Source organism: Symphalangus syndactylus, chromosome 11 (assembly GCF_028878055.3).
Source record: "Symphalangus syndactylus isolate Jambi chromosome 11, NHGRI_mSymSyn1-v2.1_pri, whole genome shotgun sequence".
Lineage (NCBI taxonomy): Eukaryota > Metazoa > Chordata > Mammalia > Primates > Hylobatidae > Symphalangus > Symphalangus syndactylus.
The window spans coordinates 105850358-105861493 of NC_072433.2; the positions used below are offsets into that span (position 1 = coordinate 105850358).

General features: G+C 41.0%; 1 non-coding gene across 1 annotated transcript; it reads left to right on the forward strand.

The window, feature by feature from the left end:
* Nucleotides 1-5624: 5624 nt before the first annotated feature.
* LOC129457892 (U7 small nuclear RNA) lies at nucleotides 5625-5688 on the forward strand. Its single transcript, XR_008649433.1, has one exon. It is a non-coding gene; the product is annotated as a U7 small nuclear RNA (small nuclear RNA).
* The last annotated feature ends 5448 nt before the right edge of the window (nucleotides 5689-11136 follow it).

The window sequence follows — 11136 nt, forward strand, 5'->3', positions numbered from 1 at the left end:
AATCTCCAACAATTAATGAGGCCACAATCCCAAACTCATAAAGATTAAAAAGAGAGAGAAAGAGAGACACTCTTTAAACTCCAAATTCACGGAACAGATAAATTTGTGGTTCTTTATATCTAAAAAAGGGGTTCTTTACTTTCCAAAAGTTTTACTGCTACATTCCTTTAAATAAAAATTTCCCTTGGAGCATTTAGAATGATTTACATTTCCAAAAATTCGATTGACAACTTTTTACATAAGCAGATATTACACAAGGAAAAGCAAACTTTTACATATGTTTACTTTCAAACCATCTCATTTACAGCAGAGTGTCCTAAAAATCGGAGACAGAAATCTAATAACCATCTCAAAAGGATAGTTCATCTTGGAGGGAGGGTTGGTGAGAAGGTCCTGGTCAGCTAAGTATTTATGGCTGCATAAAAAAGGGTGGCATGGGCCAGGCTCGGTGGCTTATGCCTGTAATCCCAACACTTTGGGAGGCCGAGGCGGGTGGATTACTTGAGGTCAGGAGTCCAAGACCAGCCTGGCCGACATGGTGAAACCCCGTCTCTACTAAGAATATAAAAATTAGCCAGGCATGGTGGCGGGCGCCTGAAATCCCAGCTACTTGATAGGCTGAGGCAGGAGAATCACTTGAACCAGGGAGGTGGAGGGTGCAATGAGCTGAGATCGTGCCATTGCACTCCAGCCTGGGCAACAAGAGCAAAACTCCACCTCAAAAAAAGAAGAAAAAAACAAAACGGTGGCATGAAGAAGAACACTCTCAACATGCCTCAAATGGCTGGGAAAAAAAAAAAAAAGCTTTCCTCTATAACCAGCTAATGTTTATGCTGACAGCCTATGGTCTGACTATGCATGGCAACCTGGCCTCAGGGCAAGACTGGCACAGCAACAGCCCACAACCCTCACCCACCTGAGCCGTGGATAGCGCAAGACCACAGATCATGGCTAGTGGCAGCAGGCACAATGAAACCAGCATCATCTGTCTTAGGCAAATGTGTTATTCTTTAGGGAAGTCATAGAGGTAGCATAATAAAAGAAGGCAACACTCAACCCAACAAAGTATATCTTCAATGATGGCATCATCGACCCTGATGATCCAGCAGAGAATTTAATAACCTCATTAATGTTCATAAAATCACAGCAGGTGGGTAACCAGTAAATCTGTCGAACTGGTAATGTCACAGTTGAATGAAAGATCCAGGGAGGATAATGATGGCAGAAAAAATGTGTCACCCTAGAACTAGCCTAGAAGTTGGGGTGGAGAAAGTATGAATTTGGGCCAAAGTTCACATTGCAACAATTGCAGAAAGAGCACAAGGCTAATTGTAGACAAATCGTAATACTGAAACATGGTGTGTGGAGCTCTTAGGACAAAGCATGGAAAAAAGACACAAGGCTTAAAGAGTCCAGTTCACAATAAAAAAAAAATAGCACCTGCTCTTAAGAAATTGCCGACTATGAGGAACAAATAGAAGTAAGTAACTAGGCCAGGTGCAATGGCTCATACCTGTAATCCCAGCATTTGGGAGGCTGAGGAAGGTGGATCACTTGAGCCCAAGAGTTTGAGACCAGCCTGGGCAACGTAGAGATACCCCCTCTCCACAAAAAATTAAAAGAAAATTAGCCAGACATGGTGTCATGTGCCTGTGGTCCCAGCTTCTCAGGAGGCTGAAGTAGAAGGATTGTTTGAGCCTGAGAGTTCAAGGCTGCAGTGGGCGATGGTTGTGCTACTGGACTCCAGCCTGGCCAACAGAATGAGATCCTGTCTCAGAAAGAAAAAATAATAATAACAATAATAATAATAAGTAAGCAAACTGAAATGCAATGAAAAAGCATTGTACTGGTGCTGTGGGTGCCCAGAAGAAGAGCCTGTATCCATGCATCTAACTTTTGGAAGCTTTAAATATAACTGGCTAGAATTCATTTTTCAAATACCGCATCTGTTTTTAAAATTAACTCCCTTTTCATAAAGTGCACTGTTGATGTGATCTTTGGTTTCAAGCTCTTTGCAAGAGACCAATACTCTCTAAGCATCTGAATAATACAGAGTAAAGATCCAGAGTCCTGCAGGTTTTCTTCAGTCTTGGGAGACTGAAGATTCATGTACTTAAGATCAGGGGCATATAATAGCAATCTACAGACTCAGGTTACAGAGTGTGATTTTCTAAGTCAATATTCAGTTTCACAGCCAGAATCTGTGAAGAGAGAACAAACCATGAGAAAACTAACAATTTTATGGTGAATGAGATGATACAAGTTCCTGGAGTTTAAAAAAAATCAGTTTTTAAAGATAAACTAACTAAAACTAGTCCAAGCACTGAGACAGAGTATTAAAAGATGGTAGCACACCCAAAGAGCATGCTGGGTCTTGAATAGCTAACATGTTTCAAGTAGTAGAGGAAGATGTGCTTAAACAGTTACCTACTTAATTGCCTACTTATCTAGTTAGCACTGATAATGTAAGCTCCCTGATAGCAGGCACTGTAGGTCTTTCATGTTTACATCCCAGGAAACACAAACTGTATTTCCTATGGAAACGGCAAAATAAATTCCTGTTGAATGGAACAATTTTGGTAAATTCTGTATGATTCCTATTCAAATTGGAAAGAATTAAAACAGATAACACTAATTTTCTTTCAATATTAATATGTATCACAGAAATTGCAAAGCAATATCTGACAGAACAAGAAATATAAATTCAAGTAACTTATAGAAGACCTGAATTTAGGGAATATGTCATATATATAGCAATTCTGTGAAAAAATAATCAAGGGAATAAGCTTCCACGTGATATTTTTAAAAGAATAATCTATACTCATGAACATTTAGTACGTGGTATAGTTTGGATTTGTCTCTCTACCCAAATTTCATGTCAAATTTTAGTCCCCAGTGTTGGAGGACGGGGGCTGTTAGGAGGGCTTGATTGGATCAAGAGGGCAGACTTCTCCCTTGCTGTTCTCATGATAGTGAGTGAGTTCTCAAGAGATCTGATTGTTTAAAAGTATGTAGCACCTCCTTCTTCTCTTTCTTCCTCCTGCTCTAGCCATGTAAAACATGCCTGCTTCCCCTTCCCCTTCTGCCATGACTGTAAGTTTCCTGAGGCCTCCCCAGCCATACTTCCTTTACAGCCTGCTGAACCATGAGCACAGTAAGTCTCTTTTATTTACAAATTATCCAGTCACAGGTAGTTCTTTATAGCAATGTGAGAACACACTGATACAATAAGCTCATATTTGCAAAACTCCACAACGGCACAGGCTTCACTAGATGTATGGTAGCCATTTCAACTAAAAGTGATCTGAAATGCAAAAAATCATATAGATTGATCATCCAGTAGAAGTTTTACTCAACCAGCAGGCTTTACTCAAGAAACATTACATGCCCTGGGGGGCTATATCAACTTTCCATAAAAGGAATTCAAATTTTACATGATATCCCTATGTCTTCCCCTCAGTGAAAATTTCTTTCCTGGCTGAAAGCCTAGATCTGTACTTTTTTTAACTGAATAAACAAAGATAATTATTTTGCATCCTGAGCACGAGGTCATACTCATTGAGAAGAGAGGTTCCATTTGGAGCAGTCACTATTAGTTCTCTAATAGTAATTTCTCCCATCCTCCTTGCTAAAAGAACCCCAGTGTAGTTCAGGCAGCCCTGTGCCCAGTCCCATGGGATGAGTAAGGAAATGTATAATAATCAATCAAGGGCATTCCATTGCTCTTGGCTGGTGATTAGCCTACAAGTGGATATATGCCCTACTTCTGGCTAAACAGATGTAAAGAAAGCATTTTCTTTTGGGATACAGTCAGGAATGCAAGGACAAAGATCTCGCACCTCCTACCCTCCCTTCCTATCTGTGTGTGGTGTGGATATGCTATGTAGAGGTGTGGCAGCCATTTTGCAATCATGAGGTGAAAAGCCTGTAAAGGAACACCAATGCTATGATGTTGAGCAAATGAAAGGACCTGGGTCCTTGATGGTAACACTGAGTCACTGAACCTATCTGCAGATGGTTTGTCTCCATGTCTTATTGAGTGAGTAAATAAAAGCCCTCATGATTTACAGTTATGTAAGGCTCTGTGATAAGTGCTCCCCAAAGCATCCTAACTATCTATAACAACTCTTAGACATTTAGGCAAGGATGATTTAAAATTTAACCAATCCTGCTTCTCCTGTATTTTCTATAATCCAACCACCTTTTTCTCTTTTCATCAACTTTCCTGTGAACTTAGATCACATGGTTCATCATTCAACCATACACTTACTATAACATTTTTAACTCCCTCACACCCTTATCCTTCTGTTGCACTGGCTCAGCAAAACCCCATCCTAGATCAATCAATCATCCACATTTCCCATCCGTATCTAGGATCCTGAATACCACCAGAGAAAATCATAGAATGAATAGATTAGTGTCACCACAAATTCAGTCTGCATTCTCAGTTCAGCCCTAAGGAATAACCTATAATCCTTCTCTGCATCTCTAGTTAGTCACTCTCCCAACAACTGTTTCAAGCCTTCACCAACTCATCCCTCCCTGTCTATGTACATCTCATTTCTGCTTTACAGGACTCCCTCAGTTTCTCAGCAGCCACTCACAGTTACCTGCGTTCACTCTCACCACTGTCTTTATTGATTGTAATCATTACGTTGTTCACTAAATACGCCAACGATCCACCTTTATAGCATTTGTTAAGATCACACTAGCTGATCCTCTAGTACTTGGACAGTGGTTAACGAATTCTCACCCATAGTGAGGGGAAATGACCTATGTTGCTTTGGGACCAGAGCATTTCATTGCCAGTGAGGCCTCCTCCAGAACTTTCTTCCCCTCTGTCATGGAAACCAACAATATCTCAGCTCCATCTAGGTGACTATAATGAACAAAGCAGAAGTAGACACGTAGCATGAATAAGAATTAAACTCGTTGACCGGGCGCGGCGGCTCACGTCTGTAATCCCAGCATTTTGGGAGGCCGAGGCGGGCGGATCACAAGGTCAGGAGATCGAGACCATCCTGGCTAACACAGTGAAACCCCGTCTCTACTAAAAATACAAAAAATTAGCCGGGCGTGGTGGTGGGAGCCTGTAGTCCCAGCTACTCGGGAGGCTGAGGCAGGAGAATGGCGTGAATCCGGGAGGCGGAGCTTGCAGTGAGCCGAGATTGCGCCACTGCACTCCAGCCTGGGAGACAGAGAGAGACTCCGTCTCAAAAAAAAAAAAAGAATTAAACTCGCTAAAAAAAAAAAAAAAAAACTAAGATTTTGAAGTGTTTGTTATTGTTGCATAATATAGCCTATTCTCACTGATACATCTTTTCTCCTACATCACAAAATATTGTGTCTCCCCTGTCATCTCTCAGATGTATCCTTCCACTTGTTCTCCATCCTCAGAGATGCTGTTCCATCAATCATTCTGTCTGTCTTTCTTTCTCTCTCCATATATATATTGTGTGTATATATGTATATATAATGTGTGTGTGTGCATGTATATATGTATGTGTGTGTATATATACAAACACATATATAATATATATATATATATCCTCAACCTTTCCTTCATTCTGCATATATCTTTAATCCTTTCCTTCATTCCATTTAGTATAAAAGTTTGTTTAAAGTAGTGTTACAGCTTTTTTAGAATTTGTCTAGCAGGCTTTCTGGTTTTCACCATAAAATGCCCCACATGGATTAATAAAAAAAATTGTTAAAAGTAACCCCATATTTTCAATCTTTTAAAAATGTCCATTATTGATCCTATATATCTCCACAGCTTACACAAGTGGGCCAAGGCCTACTGCCTTGCTTGAACAATATAGTCTTTATGTACTGCATTCACTTGCACTCTTCCCATTTACCCTTCATCCCATCATAATCTCATAGCCACCCCACACCATTCTATGACAGCATTCTTCCCAAAATTATATGTGCACTCAGGTGCTAAACTGAATGGACCCTGTACTGGACATGCTGGCCTATTTCCCTCTGTACATACTTCTTCTTCTTTCTTAAAATGGCCCATTCCCAGCCCTTCTGAATGAATCTGCTATGCCTTGGCCTACAGGCTCCATTACATATACTTGGATGTACTTTCCACCATGAGACTCCCCCAAGAAACTCCCCAAATCAGGCACAGCTGATTAGTCATGAGAAGACAGCTAATCTAAAGGCAACCAATCCATAGGAAAGGCCAGAAAATTGTGATTTGTGTACAGGTTCAAGAAAAGGATCATGGCTAGGTTTTCTTTCTCTCATGAATTTGAACTAAGATCAAAGGAAAGTTGGCATTTGGTGACGAGGAAATGGTCCTAGGAGTCTACAAAAAATTGGAACTGGGTCAGCACTACGGCCATATACAAGACACCACAGAGCAAGGTATTAGCTGAGAACAGGTAACTGCGCAGCAACTCAGAGATGGCCTCTGGGGAAGGGGTAGAGTGAATAGCTTTGGTTCCTACCAGCCTTCCAGACCCAGTGGCCAGTCTTTTTGTGGTCCAGTTGTGCTTGGCTTTTGTCTCAGATTTATATACAATTCTATAAACTATCCTTAAAATGAATCCCTATTACTATAACGTGAGTGGATTTTTTTTCTTAGCAAAAAGTTCTTTTAACCCTTATTTCATTTTACCTCCTTATAGTATTTTGCAATATTGACCAATCCCTCTCTTGAAAGTTTCTCCCACCTTGCTGCTCCAACAGGAGGAGGCTCTGCTTCATCTTCTATTGATACCTCTCATTTCTTCTCAGTCTCCTTCAGTGGCTTCTCTTCCTCTGCCAATCTGTTAAATGTGAAGGTGACTGAAGTTTCCCTGTTGGCTTTGGTCCACACTCCCTGGACACTTTACCCACTGTCATGTCTTCAACTCCAATCTAGCTGCAAATTCTTGGGATTTACTTCTGTCCAACTAATGTGAATTTTTGAAAAATCACTGTATTAGGGTTCTCTGGAGGGACAGAGCTAATAGGATATATGTACATATGAAAGGGAGTTTATTCAGAACTGACTCACGTGATCACAAAGTAAATTCCCACGACAGTTCGTTTGCAAGTTGAGGAGCAAGGAAGCCAGGGGTGGATCAGTCCAAGACCCAAAACCTCAAAAGTAGAAAAGACGACAGTGTGGCCTTCAGTCTGTAGCCAAAGGTCCGAGAGACCCTGGCAAACCACTGGTGTAAGCCCAAGAGTCTAAAAACTGAAGAACTTGGAGTCTGATGTACGACGGCAGGAAGTATTCAGCGTGGGAGAAAGATGAAGGCTGGGAGACTCAGAAAGTCTGCTCTTCCATCTTCTCCTGCCTGCTTTACTCCAGCCACACTGGCAGCTGATTAGATGGTGCCCACCCAGATTGAGGGTGGGTCTGCCTCTTCCAGTCCACTGACTCAAATGTTAATCTCCTTTGGCAACACCCTCACAGATACACCCAGGAAAAATACTTGGCATCCTTCAATCCAATCAAGTTGACACTAAATATTAACCATCACAATCACATTTATATTTGTTAAAACAATCATTCAATTATTAGTCATAAGACTTCACATTTTTCATTTCTAAGATAGTTTGTAACACTGTAGTGAAGGTCTGTGACCAAGTTCTCAACACTATCATTCATTAGTGCATAATGACAACCTTTCAAGAAACATCTGATAAAGATGCCGCAGTGGAAAATTCTGGAGCAAAAATATAAAATAAAATTATTCAGCTGAATCTTGTTTAAATTTGCTCAAAGGGTTTTGTTTGGTTATGTACAAGAATTTTGTAATTTCAATTTTTATGTAGAAAAGTGTGTAATCAAAGTAATTATTAAGACTGAAGTCAGCCATGAGTTGGGAAAAAAAATCACTATACACACACACACGTATTATCTATGAATATATTATATATACATACACATATTTATGAACAATGGAAGAAGGAACTCAGGAATTGATTAATATCACAGAATTATAAAGAAATAATTTAAGATCATAATATTTTATTGCCTCACTTTATAGATGAAACGGAGAACCCATGATTTGCCCAAAGTGACACAGCTTGCTCATTGCAGAGTTGGACAGTCGTGAAGGTCACCTGACTCCTTCTCCAGCACTGTTCCCAGCACACTATGATTTATCAACTGAATGGCAATATTTTTGAGGATTGAAGAAGACATAGTCAGAGGGCATTTATCTTCTCAAAAGAATCTCCCTCTGCCACGGCACTTTTCTCCCATTAGGCTCCTGCATATGGGAGATGGGAAGCAGATGTTATGAGAACGGATGTGAGAAAACGCAAATTCACACCTTCTCTTTGATGAGCTTAGAAGGACTCAAACTGCTCTCTCTGGAGTAGTTAAGACAGCTGCTGAGATGTACCAAAGCTTTGATCCAAGAGCTTGAAGTCCCAGAGTCATGAAATCACCCCAGGAAGAGAAATAGCATGGGTTTTAAATCACATTTGGTAATTTATATCTGGGTATAAAATATACTAAAATTAGAAAAAATGGTGACATAAAAATTGGTAGAAAATGTTCCAAATTATTTCATTAGCAGATCGCTCTAAAGTACCATATTTAAACATACTGAGGCTATTGTTTTAAATACTTAAAATATTCTACTGTTTTTAAAGGTTTATGTGTGAATATGTATGTGTGTATGTGTGAGTGCATATATATCTCTGTGTCTATATATGTGTGTATATTTATATATACATGTAATATTGAGAGTGAGAGAGAGGCAAACTGCAAGAGCTTGAACAGAGAACCTCATCTGAATCGGGAAAAATTTAAATCCTGGGTTCAATCACCAGGCATCTGGCACTTAATAATGGCCTTTCCAAATTATAAGTTTAGCTTTTAAATCTTTTTTAAAGCACATGAAATGTTTTAAATTTATAAAACACTACACAGTTATATATATAGAGAGAGAGCTATCGTTACAAATTTAAATGTGTAGTTATAGATAATGTATGGTTATAAATAGCTATAGCTATATATATTATGATAACTATATATAATTATAAATACATATATATGTATATATATATACATATATAAGTATATATATATATATACATATATATATATTTATGACCACAGACACACACACACACACACAAAGTGACAAAAGCATTTGCGGGTTTTAATTGAACTCTTCACATACTATGCCAAGAGAAAACATTCTGATTTCTCAAATCAGATCACAAAATAATCAAAAGATGAGGGAGGCATTGAACAGCAGCTTTGACTGAATGGCTACATTGAATCCAAAATTCCAGAAATATTTTTACTGCCTACTCTTTGCAGTCAGGTTATATTAAATCATTTATATTCTGAGATACCCACATGCATGATGAAGTCAGCATCTCTCTTTAGAACAGCAATGTCAGACAGCCCACCGGGGCGGTGGTAAGTGATTGTGCAACCCAGCCCATGAAACCATGCGTTTCACACAGATCCTCGCAACCAGTGGATCAGGAGATCCCCTCATGAGCCCATGCCACCAGGGTCTTGGGTCCCAAGCACAGAGCTGTGTGGAATCTCAGCTGCCACTCAGGCATGCAGGGAGACCAGGAGTTTTTGCGTACTCTGGCCCCAGGAATTCCAGTGAGGTAGGAGATTCACCCATTCCTCTCGGAAGGGGGCTGAAGCCAGGGAGCCAAGTAGTGTCGTTCAGTGGGCCCCACTTCCATGACACCTCACACTGGTTTGGAATTCCAGTCAGCCGGCAGCAGCAGGCTGGAGAATGCCTGAGAGGACCGAGCTCCCAGTGGGGGAAGGATGGCCAATATCTCTGTGGCTGGAGTCAGCCTGTTGTGGCCTGCTGGCTCTAGGGAGTCTGGGTGGTCCAGACTGGGAGGAATTCCCCACAGCACAGTGCATTTGCTGTGGCAGATCATGGCCAGACTGCTTTAAGTGGGACTCTAATCCATCCCTTCTCACCAGGTGGGGCCTCCCCATGGGAATTTTAGCAACTGCAGCCAGGGTTTTACGGACAAAACTCTGATCTCCCTGGGATGCAGCCCCTGGGGAAGGGAGCGCTCACGGTTTCTAAGGCTCAGCCCACTTAGCCTTTTCCACCTGCTGGCTCTGAAGAGTCTGGGGGCTTCTGTACAAAAGCGGGTTTAAACCAGCGTAGCGCACCCACTCCAACAAGGGGAAGCAAGACTGCTTATTTAAGCAGATCCCTGATCCTTTTCCTCCTGACTGGGTGAGACCGCCCAACAGAGGTCTCCAGGCACTTCCTACAGAAGCGTTTGGGCCGGCATCAGTTTGGTGCCCACCTGGAAAGGATCTCCCAGAAGAAGGAGCAGGCTGCCATCTTGGCTGCTTTGCAGCCTCCACTGGTGATACCTCCAGATGCAGTGGAAACCCAGGTGATTAGGGTCTGGAGTGGACACCCAATAAACTGCAGCAGTCCTACAGAAGAAAGGTCTGACTGTTAAAAAAACAAACAAACAAACAAACAGCAACAACAACAGCAACATGGACAAAAAAGACCCCATAAAAACCCCTTTCAAAGGTCACCAACCTCAAAGATCGAAGGTAGATAAGCCCCCAAAGATGAGAAAGAATCAATGCAAAAATGCTGAAAACTCAAAAAGCCAGAGTGTCTCCTCTCCTCCAAATGATCGAACACCTCTCCAGCAAAGGCAAAGAACTGGGGTGAGGATGAGATGGCTAAATTGACAGAAGTAGGCTTCAGAAGGTGGGTAATAACATACTGCACTGAGCTAAAGGAGCATGTTCTAACCCAATGTGAAGAAGCTCAGAATCATGATAAAACAATACAGGAGCTGATAACCAGAAGAGCCAGTTAAAAGAGGACTATAAATGACCTGATGGAAAAACAACACGAGAACTTCAGAATTAAATCACGAGTGTCAACAGCCAAATAGACCAAGCAGAGAAAAACCAGAATTTACATTCTTCTAATCACCACATGGCACTAACTCTAAAACTGATCACATAATCAGAAGTGAAACACTCCTCAGCAAATGCAAAAGAACTGAAATCATAACAGTCGCTCAGGCCACAGTGCGATCAAATTAGAACTCAAGATTAAGAAACTCACTCAAACCAAACAACTATATAGAAATTGAACAATCTGGCCGAGTGCAGTGGCACATGTCTGTAATCCCAGCACTTTGGGAGGCTGA